Raw genomic sequence first — 17,821 nt, forward strand, 5'->3', positions numbered from 1 at the left:
TACTGAGGAATGAAAAGCTGGACATGAGCCACCAATGTGCACTCATGGCCCAGAAGGCCAACTGTGTCCTGGGCTGCATCAAGAGAAGTGTAGCCAGCAGGGCGAGGGAGGGGATTCTGCCCATCTCCTCCATTCTGGTGAGACCCCACCTGGCGTCCTGCATCCAGCTCTGGAGCCCTCAGCACAGGAAAGACACAGACCTGTTGGAGTGGGTCCAGAGGAGGCCACAAAGATGATCTGAGTGCTGCAGCACCTCTCCTATGAGAAAAGGCTGAGAGAGTTGGGGCTGTTCAGCCTGGAGAAGAGAAGGCTCTGGGGATACCTAATCACGGCCTTTCAATACTGAAAAGGGGCTTATAAGATGGGCACAGGCTTTTTAGCAGGGCCTGTGGCAATAGGACAAGGGGTAATTGTTTTAAACTAAGGAAGGGTAGATTTAAACTGGATATAAGGAAGACACTTTTTACCAGGAGGGTGGTGAAATGCTGGAACAGGTTTCTTAGAGAGTTTGTACATGCCTCATCCCTGGAAAATTTCAAGGTCAGGGTGGATGGCGCTCTGAGCAACCTGATCTAGTTAAAGGTGTCCCTGCTCATTGCAGGAGGGTTGGGCTAGATGACCACTAAAGGTCCCTTCCAACCCAAACTATCCTGTGATTCTATGATTCTATGATCTAAATGAGTTTTTGTGCCAGATTTTTATTCTTCAAATACTACTGGTGAGTATAATGGTGACAGAGCTCTCTGTGATTGGCATCGTGCTGCCCTTGGTTCACATTTCCTCCCACTATTTTGCTAGACCCCTTGTCTTCATCCTTGTTATGCTGCTTGAGGTCGTATAGCAAATAAGAGGACACTTGTGCTAAGTTCATCATCAGGAAGACAATTGCAAGCTGACTTTCAACTCTTTCATCAGCTGTCTTCATCCACATTCATTCAAAGTTGCTTCATATATATATTCACCTGAAACTGCCCATTGCTCTCATGCTTGATAACACTTCCCTAAGCAGCTTCCAATACATTCACCCCCTTGACAGTTCTGCTAAACACACTCAGTTGAGTCACCTGCATTTCGTTGGCTGTTTATGGTGGCAGAATTTGAGACTGTATTTGTTGCAGCTTAAGAAAACTGAGTCCAGGAATGAGCTCTTAACAGGGATGGGATTTGTCTCATCTAATGATGGCCTGCTAAAATAAGACATGCAATCAGACCTAGTTATGTGAAGTGTCCTGTATCTTCACTAGCAAGGACTGACACTGAGTGATCTATGTTATCTACCTTCATTGGCAAACCTACCTCTCTCTGTGCTTTAGGTTTCCTAATCACTTTGTGATTTTTATACAGTAATTTTACTGTGAATATGCAAGTACCTCAATTGTCTGTTAGTATCTACATGTTTGGGTGAAAAACTACAGTGTTTGGAGTTTTCAAAGTGTTTTTCACTTTGAAAGATGCAATCTAAATTCCATATTCAGTTATCACCAGAATCTGTGGAAATAAAAGGAAACTGCACACAAAAGATCAGAGGGTAATGTAAAATGGACATGATATAAAAAGAAGAAGGTACATCAGGAGACTGAAGGGCACAGCTGAAGGACGGTAAAGAAAGAAAGCAGTTTTCCTCCCACTCTATCTTTTAATATTTCAATATTTAATTAAACATTGAGTATAATAACCCGTAATAACCATATCCTGGGCTAATAAAGTCCTTGGCCTTCAGCCACGGAATCTATTAGCCCAGATTGTGCATATTACCTTATAAACAAAAGGTGCCCTCAAGTTCTTATTATAATCAGGTTCTTGAGCTTTTAATTTCCACTATGGAAAAACTAATAGGAATATGTTCTGCTAAAACCAAAAGCAGTGAAGTATGTCAGAATAAGTAATCTGATTAGGACTTTCCAAAACAAAAATGTCCAGGTGGATGCTGTGTTTGTGTATATTGCTTTCAGATGTTCAAATAAGAGAGTCAAGTGTCTGTTTTCAAAGATATTGGAGAACTTTTCTTCCAGTCAAAATGTTGAACTAAGAAGTTGTGGTTTGTACTGGCCCTGTTTCTCTGACAAACATTCAGGTACTTTGGTGTGTTTGAATTGGCATAGTCTGAGGGTTTGGGGCTTAGTGCAGTGTATTTGGGCTTAGTGTACTGTATTTTGAGCAACCTGGTCTAGTGGAAGGTGTCCCTGCCCATAGCAGGGGGGTTGGAACCAGATGATCTATAAGGTCCCTTCCAACCCAAACTGTTCTATGATTCTATGAATGAAACATAAAGGACACTTAGATGCTCTTTTCTACTTTATCTGTTTAGTTTGCCTATCTTATTATTTAATATGGGCCTGAAAGCATGATAGAATCCTTTCTCTTAAAGTGATTTATTTCTTACATATTTCGATGATGATAAGGTCATATATTAGCTACAATGATCAGCCCTCCTCAATGTATTGGTGAAGGCTGGCATTTTTCCAGTCATATCTGATGTAGAACAGATTAATTTTACTCAGATAACATTTTTAAAGTTTGCAGTTTTAAAGTCTTGACTCTTAAGAACAGGATGATAGTGGGACTGCTTGTTTTTAAGTTTCTTTGAAGTGTTTAAATGTTTGAGACTGAAGCTTTACAGAATATTCATTTACTTCACTCATGATACAGCACAATATAACTGGGAAAAAAGCAAATTATTAAGGGCACTAAAACCCCAATAAATTCTGTAAATAATGCTTTGGTTGAACAAACAAAGAATATTTAAGAAAAATCCTTTAGCTATAATATTTAAACACAGTAAAGGAAGACTGTGTTCCACTGAGCCTATGCTGTTGCCAATATTAAAGTGACTTTGGATATCACCTTCCAGAAATATGAAAGAGAAACATCCCTCAGCCCAGACTCACCTGAATGTGAACACTTACACACGATATCCTTTGTCTTAGTCTTCAAAACTTTTCTGTACACACTTATGTGCATTATCCATAACCCTTTCCATGACTGGCATCTGCCTCTTGAGGCTGTAGGAGCTCTCCCAGGTTTTGGACTCTGTTGTGGCAATTCACCAGCTACTTTCAGGGTTACTCAAAGATTGCTTGCTAAATACTGAATACAAAAAGTAAGTGTAGCCTAAGTAATTTGAATAGCTTCTTGCAACCAAAGGCAGTAAGCTCTAAAGATATTTTTTTACTATTTTCAATAGCAGAAAGAAACCCAGAAAAACATCCCCTTACTTCTCAGTTCTGGATGCTCACATTGCCTCATGTATTGAACGAAAGATCTCCTTTGTCTGTCATTTTTAAGCAAATAAAGCGTATTTTGTTCGTACAAGATTCTCATCTTCTTTCCTTGCTGCATACAACATGTTGGTGTGTCTCTTCTACCATCTGCTCTTTCATTATTTCTCTCTTCCTTTTCTTGCCAAACTGATGGAGGACTAAAATCTTTTTATGTTGACAATTTGGAATACTTTTTTTTAAGGGTAATTTTATAGCTCATGGAAATAAGGGACTAAACCGCCTGTCCAAGAATTACAGATAGACCAGTAGGTACAGTGCAATCTCTGTATACAACTCCATCAATGATCCATGCAGCATTCTGCTATATCCCTGACTTCTGGGTTCATGAACCATATGTATCTGTCAGTACATGCTAAGTTTAGACTTAGAATATCTCTATCAGGCATTTCATAAATTACTGATTGCTAGAAATCAATTATAATATAAAAAGGGAAGGATCCTTCTCTGACATACTTTCTCAAATATCTTCCTAAGAATTTGCTGCTGGCTGGTTGCTGTTGGCCAAAACTTTATGGCAGGCATTAACTTCCTAACAGGCCTTTTGACCTTTTCTTTTACAGAATACACTGATCTATGGGTTAGTTCCATGTATAAAGTCAGCCTACTGGCCAAGGCAAAACTCCAAAATTTATCTTCTGCCATGACATAACCTAATTCTACATCCTTATTTCTGTCAGTTTGTGATGTTATTTACTGAGTGAAAGCGTTGCTCCTTACAACACGGAGCATTTATTCTTCACAAGTGTCTGTTTGTGTTTGCCTAGGCAAGAATGATTTAGCAAATCTATGAACCCCTGAAGAAGAAACAGCTTTGTTCAGATTCAGAAAGGGCTGTAGGCAGTGCAAATTCCACTCCGAGCATGAAGTTGCTTAACTGCAGATGCTGCAGGGCTCACCTTGGCCAAGCTCAGGTCCATATGAGTGCATTCAGCACTGACACGTTTTGTACTGCACAATTCTCTTAAACGTGTGGGAAGCTGACAGGGGAGACTTGTGCACTGGCCACTGCATATGCTCTTTGATGCACGCCTGTGTACCAAATGACGTGATGGATGCACTCCTCCTTGTGTGGTAGTGGAGAGCTGATCTGTAGCATTAAGCTACCACACTTCTTAGCTCAAGGATCCTTCATATCCGGTGCAGTTAACTGGTGGGTCCCAGGTCTGGCAGCAACCCTGCATGAGCATCTACTGATGCTGCCCCACCTGGTGTGATCTGTTGATCCCCTGGTATGCGATGGTGCTCTCTGCCAGGACTGCATGCTGCCGCAGGAGAATGTCATCCAAGGAGTGGCATCTCTGCTGCTGCCACAACGCCTTTGCACAAAGAGTTTTTTTCAAGGCAAGGGTGAAAGTGCATCTTACGGTGCACCCAATTTCTTAATTCAATTTTGCTTGTCATTGTGAGACACTTTCAAGTAAAAACTGGGTTGAAATAGAATATGGAAGAATTTCAAGCAGCAGAATTTTGCTATGAGTAACATAAACTGCAGTTCTGAGTTCCATTTAAAATTGGCTTTCTGGGAGAGGAGTGGTTGTAGAAGCTCATTTTTATGCAGTCACATTGTTGATTATTGTTTTTGTTGCCTTCCAAAAGTGGGTTATGTTTAATGTAGGTTTAGAAATAATAGGTGTAATATGCCATAAGTATCACTGAGCTTAAGTGGGTAAAACCAACCGTAGTATTTACTACAGAACATGAGGGATGTCTCCAGAATATACAAAATTATTTGTGGAGGCTGAGGTTATACACTCTGAAAGAATATTTCTAAGATCTGTCCACTAGAAGACCCTGCAAAGTATTACTTAAGTAACCCCTCCAAAGGGTGGTTGGCATTCCCTGGAGATGTAATGGCTACAACTAATCTGTAAGAGGACTGAGAAATTAAGTATTGATGTAAGGGTAGGTCTGACGTTGCACAGTGTTATTAAATTCAATTCAGTGGTGTTAATTCTATGTTTCACACTTTCTCAGAAGATTACACCATTATTTTACTTTCCCCAGCAACACGATCCTTGGATTCTTTTTACTCAGAAAATCTTGTGAAAACATATGAGTAAAACTGGGCATGTCAGGACTTTGCTTTGCTTTGATTTTCTTATGTCAAATTCACATGATAAGGTCAAAGGTTACATTCAATCTTCCTTTACAGTTTTACTCTGTTCTTAGGCTTTTGTGGAGTTGCATTAAACAGAATTATACTTCTAAAAGCATGAAGTTTTTAGTAGCATCTCTATATTTACAAGCTGCGTTGAAGTCTGCTTCTTGGCCTGAAGCCCATGACAGCTATTACATGCCGTCACACATTAACGGTGAATCACAGTTTGATTTTGCATCTGCTTCTGCCGCATATCCTTTCACTGTGGCATGCGTAAGAGAGGGCCTGCTGGCCTCGCACCCTTGCTGAAGTCAGGCCCAAATGCCACAAATGGGCCGATTCCGTTTTGCAGTTATCCCAGTGTAAATCAGACTAACTAGATTGTAAATAATACTGCAGCTCCTCAATGTGGTATTTTTACAGCGTGAAACCAAGGACATATTTTGTCTGCCCTGGGAAGTGGCATAAGGGTCTTGAGGATGCAAAATCGTGGAAAGCTGCATTAAATAGAAGATGGCAAAACCAACATGTGTCATCCATATATCTGCATTGCGTGGTCCTGGGCAAAAATTATCCCTTGAACTGTACCTGAGCATTGTCTTGAAGGCAGTGGTTGCCCAGTGTCCCAAAACAGAGCCAGAGGGAGGGGGACCCACTGATGGTCTCAAGCTCAGTGCTTGAACTCACTCCCTGGAGGAGCAGATGTGCTCCCATTCCTAATAGCAGGCCAAGCAGTAATCTTAGACACTCCTGTAGATATTTTTTCATTCTCATATAGAGGTGGAAGAAAAAATCTTTATTGTGAGGAAGACCCTGGAATTATCTCAGGTTTCCAACACTAAGTCTATATTGCTTTGAAGTTTTTGCTTCCACCAGTGTGGAGAGATTTATATGTTTCTGTAATTCCAAAAGGCAATACAAATTCCGAAAATAGATTTCCCAGTCTCTAAAAGCAATTGTTATCTTGGAACCGGAGACAACATTGAATGATATATAAGTGAGGGACAGAGCGAGGCAGAGAGGGTGAAATTCATCCTGCAATTTTGCCTTCTGCTGCTGTGTGACCTACAGAAATAAGAGTGGGGTGAGAAAAAACAATTGCGTTGTTCATGCTAAATTAGTCCCAAGATGCTGCTGAGAAAAATTACTGACTGAACCACATGTTTTGGTAGTGATTAGGTAGTGTTTTGTTTTGACTAATTTTATGTATACTGGGAGCTGAAGTGAGACCATATGTTTTATGTGTTCTAATATCCTTCTCTTTAAATCTAAAGGGTTGGTGTTGGATTAAAACACCCTGCTTAAAGAGAGAGATAACTATCTAAGAAAGTGATATTTTAAAAGAGACAGACAAATTAAACTACAACCATTGGGGAACCTGTCAAAAGACCAAATTGAAGATGTCAGCTGATCTTTTAACTATGGAATGTTAATAAGTCCATACCATTGTTATGAGTACATGTTATTATGAGGGTATCTAGGTATAAAGAATCCAGTCATATAAGCAAATATATTTTTAAAAAATGCCAGAAACTGCTAGGAAGAATGATGTCTTACAATAAATCTTTAACAGAGTATTTGTGCATTTGTCACCATTCTTAAAACACTGCTCTCCCTTCACAGCCCTCTGGATTCATGGTCATTAATATTTGGCATTTTCATGGGGTTCCTTTGGAAAACATGAGAAACACATCTTCTCTTAAAAGTTTTGTTCTCCACCATGAATTTCTTTTCACCTGATACAAGTAATTCTGTACTTTTTTAACCTGGTCTCATCTGTGTCTGTCATTCACTTGACAGAACAGTGGGTTTAACATCATAGCTCAGCTGTATTATGCTGTAGTTCACGTACCAGAGAGCCATCAGCAAGTCCAGCCACAGAGAGCTGTCATAAACCTTGCTCCTTACTCTTCCTAGGGCAGCTCCTCAGCTCAGCTTCTTCAGTTTACCTCTATGATATTGAAATTTCAGATATCACTTTTCTATAGGAAAAAAAACACCCCGGACGGTGCAGCAGAGCTTAGGCTATAAGGAATATCCAGAGAAATAGGTCTCCAGATGGATGTCTGCTGGGTACCTAGTTTTTCTTACAACATTTCCCAATATCTGTATGGTTTTTGTTGGTTGACATGACAAGATAAAAACAGGGAAAAGGGAAGACTTTAATTACTAAGCTTATTAATAACTCGATAGTTTTTGAGGCTGGAGTTTCTATTTGGAAGAGCTGGAGGGAGGCTGGAGTGGAAAGGGCTGGACTCGACTGTCCTCAGATGGACATCTAGTGCTAGAGCCAAGATGACACGGGCTATTTATTGTATCTACATGGGGATGGTAGATGTGACAGGTGAGACTCAAGGAAGACCTGTGTCCTTTTGAAGATGCAGGTGCAGAGCAGGTGGCATATCCTGGAGTATCTCAAATGGTGCTTTGTTTGGGCAGCTAAATCAGGCCTCAGCAGCACATTCCTCAAAGTATTTTCTCCTCTCATCCTTGACTGGGAAGCAGTGCTAATGAGGTGGAGGCTGATACTTCTTTTCCCTCTCTTTCTCCTTACTAATGGAGCCACTAATGGCGGTTTTAGTTCTACAGTAATTATTACTCTGACCTGAAGCTCAAGCTCATTGAGTGAAGTCAACTAGTAATGATTTTCAATCACAAGTGATTTGAATGATTTTGCACCAGTGACCTAGCTGTTGAGGTGAAAGTTGCTATAATTATTCCTCTGAGCCATTTTCTTTCCTGTGAATTAGTTTATTTTACTATTCTTCTCACAGTTTCATAAAATAAACAAGAGTTGCAAGTCTGAAGGCAAGTCTAAATTGGTGGTTATTTAATCTCTCCACCTGTGTCTACACGTGAAATGGAGATGCTTGAGCTAACGGGGATCTGAGGTAGTGAATCCATCTACCACAATACTACATGCAGTTGAATACGTCCCACTACTGACATGCTGGTGAATGCGTGCCCAGATCCACTCTGTTAAAGTGTGCAAGAAGTTCAGTTGCAGTGTTGCCACTTGCAGTTGCAGATCTTTGCTAGTTCAGGTATCTCTCCACTATGCTCTATTTCACTGTGTAGATGCATTGTCTGTAACTTGTCCTGTGCCACCCTGAGTCCTGCACTGCTTTTGAACCCATTTGTTTTACTAATGTATCTGATGCTGCTGCACAAGATGTAGACTTCTCACATTGCCAGAAACCAGCTCTGACAGCCTGGTGTCACCTCGTGTTTGGCCAGTTTGGATTGACAAGCTATTTGTCAGCCTGACAGTGGCCATGGTGTGTGTGTGTTTTCATGGATTTCTGTGATGCTGGTATTCAAACACGAAGTCCTGCAAACATGAACTTCCTCTAAGCTACCTGTTTTTCAAAGACGGGAAAGACTACAGTTTCCAAGCTGCAGGATTTTCTTCTAGAAATTCATTCTTCTAGAAAGGTTCAGGCAAGATATTAACTTTCACATGTTTTTTTCCCCTGCCCTTCAGCATCTACTACGCCAGAGGATACCAGGCATGAACACTACTCCAGAAAGCACTGGCAAAGGGGTACTGATGGAAAATTTTGTAGACATTAAGAATTTACACGCATGGATAGATGTTGTTCTTTCCCAGTGACAAACCATCAACTTCCATCAGCTTTACCTTCCATTTGGAAGGTATAGCTTCTTTCTGGCTTATGAAATTCTTTTTGACTTACCCTTTCCGGCTTGTGAAGCTGTACAACTGTTTGTAATGCACTGTCCTGGCTTCCAGAGGAGTTTTTCGTTGTTTGTTGCAATTAATTTTTAAGACATTAGGGTCAGGATCTGTCAATACCCATAGAGATTTTAACTTCTGGTAAGTCATGCAGGCTTTGCAGGAAAAGCATTGACATCTCAAATGTAATTTTCTTTCTGGTTGGTTGGAGAGGGTCTGAAATGATACTTCATTGTATTGCTTTCCTTTTCATTCATTTCAGTAATAGCTTTGGTATAGCTTTGGCTCTTCATTTTTTTACAGCTGGGTGAGCCGACTGATACATTTAACAAAAAAGCGAACTTCAACCACTTGCCAACATGAACAGCGAGGGTGTTACTGAGGCCAGATCTGCCTACGATAAAACAATGGAAGCCCAACAATCCTGTGCAAACAAAGCCAAGCCAGTGAACCAGTTTGTAACTTACATAAAGAAACCACTGAATCAGACAAATAAAACAGTATGTGAACAAAAACTGGAGACCAGGATTCCTCCACTGGGGCTGGATATCATGCTCCCTTTTTCATTATCCTTGTCCTCCTAAATTTGAGGGTTTTTTTCTACACACTGGAACACCTTCAGTGGTAGAACTGACGAACTTTAACTACATATTTCCTCAGCTCAAAGTAATCTGTAGTAGTTTGGATGGAGCCTGAGAGACAAGTGTCCTGGTTTTGGCTGGGATAAAGTTAATTTGCCTCCCAATAGCTGCTGTGTTTTGGATTTAGTATGAGAAGAATGTTGATAACACTGATGTTTTCAGTTGTTGCCAAGAAATCAAGGACCTTCTTCCAGTTTCCTATGTTCAGCTAACGAGTAGGTGTGCAGGAGCTGGGAGGGAGCACAGCCAGGAAGCTAGTCCAAGCTGGCCAATGGAAATATTCCATACCATAGGCGTCATGCTCAATTTATGAATGCGGGTTGGCTGGGGGGCAGGAATCCACTTTTCCAGGAGTCTAAATTATATCCTTTCTTTTCCAGGAGCTTGAACTTTTCGGTGAATTCAGTCCTTTCTTTTGGGATTTTGCAAAATTAATGAAAGCCACAAGTTCCATGTTCTGGGATTGCTGCTCAGGGACTGGATGTGCAATTGGTCATTGGGCAGTGGGAAAAAAGTTGTAGTGTGTATTGTTTATTTTGCATATTCTGTTATTGTTATTATTATTATTACTATTTTCCTTTGTTCTTTTGTTAAACTGTCTTTATATCAGCCCATGAGTTTTACCTTTTGTCCATTTGTCCTCCCTGTCCCACTCGGGGGGGGAAGGGGAGAGTGAGCGAGGGGCTGTCTAGCACTGAGTTGCTGGCTGCTGGGTTAAATCACAACAAGACATACGGAGTTCCCCTGTTCAAGAAGAGGATGGATGTGAGCCTGTATATTTCATATGCCAAATGAGTGCCCAGAAAGGGCAGGGAGTTTGAGAATTAATGCCATAGACTAACTTTGGTTTACTTTTATCTTACATTTTTTTTATTGTTGTAGTGGACTAAAAAGTTGCCCTTCATTCAATCTGCTGCCTCTTGGTACTGCCCTTGATGTCTTTTCAAACAGAAAAACTAAATTTACACTTGTACTTGTTGATGTATAGCCCTCTAAAAATGGGTTTCCTGGGTATCAGCTTTGTGCAGGATGCTGTTGTCTTCTGTATTACTCCCACTCTTAAAAAAATTGTGTTTTAAATAATTTAACAAGCATCGCCAGATTTTTCCTGCAAGTGAGGATTATTCACTTTTATTGGGCAACTGAAACAGGTAACTCATTGAAAGACTACTTATGGAAATTTCTACCTACAGAGGATCCACTGAAAATGTGTATGTTTTTAGGATTCTGTTTGAATATCATTTTGTGAAGGACTCTTCAAATTTGGCCACATTCATTTCCAGGATGAAGGATGGTCTGAAGTGAAAAGTATCAAATGCTACAGATTTTACAAAGCTTGTTCCTGTTGCATGTCTAGGATAGTCTTAGATAGACTATGATAGTCTTGAAGTCAGTGAAGTCTACAAGTGTAGTCTATGAAATCTATGACAGCCCAGAAGTCTATGAGAAATGATCCATGTAAAAAAAAAAAAGGAGATGGCGGCATGAGATTACTGAATCTTTATTTATTCTGTAACAAACACATTGTGTTTTTACACATTGGGAAAATTCTTTTGTGTGTATTGGACTGTGCTCATTTTTCAGGTAAACTATGTGGTCCAAGAAATTTTCTTTGAGTATTAACAAAAGCCTGTGTTGACTTTTGTAAATATTCATTAAAATCAGGACCATTTTAGGCTTTTTTTTTCCTTTTTTTCTTTCCAGTAGAGGTACTTGAAACACCCAATTGCCAAAGCAAGCTAACTGACATTTCCTACAGTGTTTTTGCATCAATTTCCTTCAAATTTCCTTTGAAGTTCTCAGTTCATACATGTATACTTGTGTACGTATATGTGTGCTGGTTCACGCAGACTGGAGTTAGTACATTTCATTAATTTAGGTTATTTTTCCTCTTCTCACCAATAGCTGGTAAAGAATAATATTTACTTAATTTACTTCATTATTGTAGCAAAGGTGTGGATGTCATAGGGAAGCACGCAGGTCATTACTGGAAGGGTGGAGGAGAGGAGGAGAACGGAGGTGGTAGCAGAATTGGACCATGGAAACCTGAAAGCCAAGAGAAGAGTTGGATGTAGAGAAGGCAGTGGCAGTGAGGCTCATGGTGACTTTGCATAGCTTAATTTCATTCAAAAAGCTATGTACCAACATCTTAAACTTTTTATTTTATACTACAATCATACTTCGGGACTTTTTCAGGTCTTGTAATTATCTAACAATTTTTAAAAAATTAAACTTCTAATATTTTTAGGCATATATCTCAGAAATAATTTATTCAATGAATAAATTCTCCATCCAAAATTATTTTACACTGAAATTGTCTCCATGTCTGTGAATTAAATAGGCCAAGATCTCCCCAGAGGGAATTTTTATTGTGAATCTGACTATCTCATCCATTTAAAAATGGCTTTTTATAACTGCCACTTCATTAAATTGCAACTTCTGCATACTGCTAGAGTTGGTGCTTCAAGCTGGTTAGTCAGGAGCTGATCCTGTAGCCTTACTTATACAAGTAATGTTACAAACGTATAATCATTCATTGCCTATGTAAGATCTCCAGCTCTACAGAATGATATATTTTGACTAGTTCAATAATTATCTGTAAAAGTTGTTGCTCTTTTATTGTGTGTGATTCTGTTTCTGGATTTAACTGTGTAATTCTGCACATGTATTAGTACTTCATTAACAGTCACAATAAATTGTGCAGCTGGAGTGAGATAATTGCGTCTATGGGGCGTAGCAAAATGCTAGATATGCCGATTCCCTGAGGTTATGATTAGTCTATAGGAACCATTCTCCCTCGAGTCTTCTTTTGTTATTAGTGTCTTTATTGTAGGTAAGAGTCAGCTTAATGGAAAATTCGTACTTGCAGTTCAAAAACTTCTTAAAAAGTTAGGTGAGAGGTAGGGGAGTGAAATAATTTAACTCCTTACATGGCACACTTCCTTGTAGCAGAAAGTACAAATTAAAGTATAAATTAAAAATCATTCTAATGAAACATCTGCTGACTTCTGCGAAGGATGCTACATGCCTCTGAATGTTCCTATCCAGCTTCAAGAGTCATGCCACCAATCTTCCACTCAAGTGCCTCCATCAGAAAAGGGGACATTCTCACAGACAATTATAGAAGAATGATATTAATTCCCATTTGGTGTCAGTGGAAATGCACAGAGGGAAGTCAGATCTCTTCAAAGTAGTGTTTCTACTGCATTTAAACTTATTTCTTATTACAATGGGAAAGGCTGTGACCCTCATGGATACAGTTTTCATGCAGAAACTATGCCACCAATCCCAGTAGATTTGTGAATGGTTTACACCAATGTAGCTGCCAATAATGATTTAGAATTGTGCACAAGTTCAGGTAGGTTGACAGACCAGATTGCATAGAAAGAGAATATGAAGATACTTTTGTGGGCTCACTATTTCTTCTTGATTTTGTAGCTGAAATGGAGATAAATTTGCAATTAGTTCAGGAGGACAAACAATTTCAACTGAAATCTTTCCATCACTACGCCATCGAAACAAAGAGGCTTTTGCTGGAATAAAGTTAGAATATATAGAATATCCTGAGCTGGAAGTGACCCATGAAGGTCACAGAGTCCAACTCCTGACTCTAGACAGGGCAACCTAGAAATGAAACCATGTATCTGAGTGTTGTCCAGACACTCCTTGAACCCTGACAGGCTTGAGGTCATGACCACTTCCCTGGGGAGCTTGATTCAGTGCTTGACCACCCTCTCAGTGAAGAACTTTTTCCCCATATCCACTCTGAACTTCCCCTGATGCAGTTATAAGCTATTCCATTGCATCCTATAACGGGACATGGGAGTGGAGAGTTCAGCACCTCCCTCTCTGCTCCCGCTTATGAGGAAGATGTAGGCAGCAATGAGGTCACCCCTCAGCCTCCTCTTTTCTAAGCTGAACAAGCCAAGTATCCTCAGCTTCTTCTTGTAAGTCATGGCCTCTAGTGCTTTCACCCTCTTTTTTGCCTCCTTTGGACACATTTTAATATTTCTATATCCTTATATTGTGGAGCCCGAAACTGCACACAGTGCTTGAGGTAAGACTGCACCAGTGCAGAGCGTAGAGGGACAATCACTTTTTTCAACCAGTTAGCTATGCTGTGCTTAATGCACCCCAGAACATGGCTGGCCGTTTTGGCCACCAGGACACACTATTGATTCATGTAGAGCTTACCATCAACCAAAGACATAGTCATAATAGTAATGAACTTCTCACTGTCTTCCATGGTAGTTGGTACCCATCCTTAAATAGGAGGAAGCAAGAGTTTGCGTGAAGTTAAAACTGACAGCAGAGCCTGTCTCCCAAGACCATTCAACAACACATCAGCAGTCACAGAACTCAATAATCACTCAAACTCGGAGGCTTTATTCAGGTTCATTGATGATATTGATGACTGAAGAAACTAAATCACAGGATGATTCCACTTCCATCAAATTATCAACTGTATGTGCTCTGTTTCTGGCAGCTGGGTTATAACCTAGTCATATACAGCAGCTCAGATCCCTAGTTTGCATCAGTGAAAAGAGTAAAAATCATTGAAAAATAAGAGTAACCAAAGTTGTGATATATGCCCTTGTAGTTTTGGTAAACAGGTCTGCAGTAGGATATTTTCTTTATGATTTCCTGACTCTGCTGGGACACTTGCCAAAGGTAATGTTTTATTGAGAGATACGAAGGCCTTTTAATTAAATGTTCAAATGCCAAAAGGTTAGGGTAGAATTGTTCTTTCTTTCCAGTTTCTCCAAAGAAGACAGAAGGATCCTATTAATATTACAGAAGGAGTGAACACTTAATGAAGGCAGGGAGGAAACATTGCCTAGCAAATAAAACAATTCCTGGGAGGACAAAAGGCATTTGAATTTTTGCAAAGGTTCTTCATTATTAGTGGAGTTTTTCTTGGCGGAATACTTGGAACCATGCATGTAGCAGCCCCATGCTTTAGGGCCCATGGAAGTTACAAAGAAGTCAAGAGATGTACTACAGTTTATTTAATCCTTTTACAGCTCCATAAATAAGTGTCAGAGTTGTTGAGAACTATTGATTTTTTTACGGTCTGTTGAATGATAGATTCTCACTTTTCTCTGTCTCAGGAAGAACGTTTCACCGAAAAGTCATATTTGTACATATCCAGGAGATGAAATACAGGGTAACAAAGAGAAGCAGAGTTTATACTTGGCAATAAGTGCAGGTAAACTGCATCTGATACATCTTCAGTTGCAGCAATTGTTGATAACCTTCACAACAACATTAAGCAGTTTTTTTGTTTGTTTATTGTCTTTAGAACCAATCATATAAAAACAGCTCTAAAAGATACAGCTTCAAATGTGAAGTTTGCCTCTTGGCTTCCATGCTGACTGGTACAAAAGCTAACCTTTTGAACTCACACTTCATTACCTCAGAGGGGCATGAAGGCAAATCCCTGGAAGTTAAGGGAAGCTATTTTCTTCCAGAATCTCCCTGTTTCTCATAAACTTCTTACACAATGCACAAATATTCCCAGAACTGCACAAAAGTTCAGGCTGGCTGGAGCAGTTTGCCTGGTTTTGACATGGTTTTGAGAGGGGGGAAGTGTCAACATTATGATTGATTATGATTCCTCATGTGTGGATGGCTTCAGTCTCAACTTGTGTTCATGGGAATCTCAAAAAAAAAAAAAAAGTATTCTTTACTTCCAAAACACCTACTGCTCCATTGTTCTTAAGGAAATTCATTCTATTACACCTGGGGTTCTTTTTGTACCTGGCTTCCTTACAATTTTATATACCAATCTCACATTTTCTTCATATGAAACTACTTTACAAACTTGGTCTTTTGTCTTTTCACACATCTTTTCACAAAAGCACAGCACAGATTTTTACTTAGCATAAATGTCAGTGCTACTTGTTTGTCTTACTCGCATGAGCAGCTGCAGTTGAGTAAGCAGAGAAACAGAGGGACACTGTAATAACATCAGCACAAACATCTCCATACTGCATGGTACCCGCCACCACACTTTCAATATTCAGCTTTCCCCTCCACTAATCAGTTGCTCTGGGAGTGACTGGCAATTCAACTTTAGCTAAAAGCTCTCACTTCCCAGTGAAAAAAAACCAACATAAAATCAATTTTGTACTTTGTCTACACCCCCGCAGGCCTGTATAGTATTTTTCTTCCTGTTGAAAAAATGTATTCTTTTCTCCTTGAGACAGTACCAGAGAGAATACCCTCTACTACCTATTTTGAAAGTAGGTCCAAATGCCAAGGCAGTTTGGTGTCAGAGTTTGCCAAGAGTTTTTTTACAGTGTTAATTCCCATTAAGGTTATCTCTTCTTGTTTTCTGCCAAATTTTCCTCGTTCACCAGTAATACTGGTTAGCCTTCTCTATGTAGAAACCCTACTATATGGGCAAGGGTGGCAAAACATGGCCTGCAATAAAGAGCAGATTATTCAGAGGAAAAAATCAGGTGATTGAACTAACCAGACACTAATGACTAGGTACTAGGAGTACTGATGGTTGAACATTCAGAAATGAATTCTTTATCTCAGCCTCACGCACAATACTCAGGTACATGTTGTGTAAAATTAGATACTGTATTATCAGTCCAAAGTTGAAGTGCTGTGTATAATGCCCATGATAGCTGAACAAGCTCTTGATAATTGAGTGGTTATTTGGAAAATGAAAAGCTTGTAAAAATCTCAGAAAAAATAATGCAAACTTTTTGTTATGCACTTTCATGATGGTTAGCAAATCGATTAACATGTTAATGTGTTAGTAATTCCTATCTGAATAGATCTGGCTGAATAATAGTTGCAAGACATCATTCATTTGTATTGCTCCAGAGAGCATACACTGTCTGAATTCTACGTGTGTTCATTAATTCCTTTCCACTTCACACATAAATATGGTACTTGACACACTGTCCTTAGTGATGTATAATAGCAATTTGCTTCTGACCTCAAGGTCGTTGTCTTTTTTTGTGTGCTGCAAGCTGAGATTTCAGGAAGCCTGTATGAATGGTTGTGGTAGAACTGGTGCTCTATCACAACCCCTGATGCTGTGTGATAAACAGTTAATTACTTCTAAGGCTATCCTGTGTTCAAAAGATACAGACCTTTAAAAGTGTATTTGCTGTGCTACATGTATGCCAAACTTTATTTCATGGACTGGAAGGAGATATCTGCCTAATTCCTTGTATACCAAAGCAATTAATACCCAGTTCAGGCTACTCTTTGCAAATTTAAAAATTTGTAAGACTGGTTGATGCTTACTTCGAACTTCCAAGGCCCGAGTTTCATAAGTAAGTAGGCTCAGACTAAGGACTCAGCTGACAGAGACTGGCTGGAAGTAAACGGAAAACCCTTCACTGGGAGGGCATAATTTTTTGTCATAAAAATGAGTTTACTATAACCATTGTATTTAAAAAGAAGACTATGGTGTGTAGCATTTAATCCTCATACTCACAATTCAGTAAATGCTGCTAAACCCCTGCGTGAATTTGTAAGCTAGAGAGTTGTAAGTGCAACAAAGAGGGGAAGCAAACTCTGTCGTGTGGGCTGAAGTGATGGCTAGCAGCCCCATCCCAAAGGACGTTCCAGATACAAAGAAGGAGGAGGGTAGCAGTGCTTGTTCCCTTCCCAAAGGCTGCTCAGTACACGTACAGGTTGCAATTTCTATCTGCCCAGAAAAAAAAAGAAAGAAATAAGGCAACTGTCTGTTGGGAAAACTTGAAGAGCTAGGAACAGTGGATTCTGTTATTAATTATTTGATCCTACTAGTGTAAAAAGTGCAAAGAAGCAGGAGAAGGTATTGTTTACTGAGAATCATGCACATTGATGTGTGAGTCTGCTCCACTTCATAAGTGATAAAGATGAAATTATAGGCAGTAGTTCCAAGAGCTGTCACAGGAAAGAAAAAAAAAATCTAATGACAAGGCTATAACAACAGCCTTCAAAAGCCTCCAGCAAAGAAAGTTGGATTTTTTTGGTTTAGTTCGCTATGCCATGTTAATCAACTCTGTACTTGCCTTCAGCTTTGCAGTTATGCCCTGCCATCCACTCCCAATATGTGGGAATGACTCCTCCTTAGCCCTCCCAGGGCATCCTTCTG

Source organism: Opisthocomus hoazin, chromosome 1 (assembly GCF_030867145.1).
Source record: "Opisthocomus hoazin isolate bOpiHoa1 chromosome 1, bOpiHoa1.hap1, whole genome shotgun sequence".
NCBI lineage: Eukaryota > Metazoa > Chordata > Aves > Opisthocomiformes > Opisthocomidae > Opisthocomus > Opisthocomus hoazin.